A 1,033-nucleotide genomic window follows, 5' to 3' on the forward strand; every position below is an offset into this window, starting at 1 on the left:
CAAAATAACATTGAGCCCTTTGCTATTTTCTCATCTGCTCCATATTCCTCAGACTTGAGTTGTGCAACATTGGAGTTTGGTTAATTTCTCATCTCTCCGTTTGGGGACAAATGGGAAGCGAGATTGATTTATCAAGCAGCCAACAATTCAGCATGAGATGGTAGGAGTAAAAAACAATTCGTGAGAGTTTCACACTCAGAAACACACAGTATGAGAGGTCGGGTGCAGTACATATAGTCTGTCATTTTGAGCTTGTTGTGTGGCCCCAGTGGCCTAATGGATATGGCACTGGCCTTCTAAGCCAGGGATTGTGGGTTCGAGTCCCATCTGGGGTGTCAGTCCCTTGCCCTTTGTCAACTTGATTTCTAATCTATTTTGGGAAAATCTCTTTGTCTGCATTCAGTTTATGGGAAGTGGTGCCCAACATCTTCTTGCACAAGTTTTGCAGGATTGAGGTGAATTGTCTGAAAGAGAAAGCACAGTCACAATGGCTGAAAACCTGCTGAGATTCTCCTGGGGAATGGCATGGTGGCTCAGTGGGTAGCACTGCTGCCTCACAGTGTCAGGGACCTGGCCTTGATCCCTCCCTTGGGTTTCTGTTTGTGTCGAGTTTGCACATTCTCTCCATGGGGTACTCCGGGTGCTTTGGTTTCCTCCCACAGCCCAAAGATGTGCAGGTTGGGTGGATTGGCTTTGGGGAATGCAGGGTGAGAGGATAGGGGTTGGGCCTGGATGGCATGGTCTTCAGAGGGTCTGTGTGGATGTGATGGGCTGAATGGCCTGCCCTTCTCACGCGAGGGCTTTTCTGAACAGGTTTGGAGCAGATAGTCAGAGCTCCACTGCAGGACCCAGTCAAGGCTTTGCTAAGGGCTTGGCGTTCAGGTGTGTTTTCCTCCTCTCCTGTCCCTCATCTTCCAGAATCTTCTGTGGCTTTGGCCAATAGGGTCATGATCTAAGATCACATCATCCAGTGGGGTCACACCAATACACTTCACTGTTGTCGTGCCAGGAGCTATAAAGTGGATTGACTCAG

At 48.9% G+C, this 1,033-nt stretch overlaps 1 non-coding gene across 1 annotated transcript; it reads left to right on the forward strand.

Moving 5' to 3' along the window:
- The first annotated feature begins 262 nt into the window (after positions 1-262).
- On the forward strand, positions 263-335 carry trnar-ucu (transfer RNA arginine (anticodon UCU)). The gene has a single exon. It is a non-coding gene; the product is annotated as a tRNA-Arg (tRNA).
- Positions 336-1,033: the final 698 nt, after the last annotated feature.

This window comes from Chiloscyllium punctatum, chromosome 18 (assembly GCF_047496795.1).
Source record: "Chiloscyllium punctatum isolate Juve2018m chromosome 18, sChiPun1.3, whole genome shotgun sequence".
NCBI classification, from domain to species: Eukaryota; Metazoa; Chordata; class Chondrichthyes; order Orectolobiformes; family Hemiscylliidae; genus Chiloscyllium; species Chiloscyllium punctatum.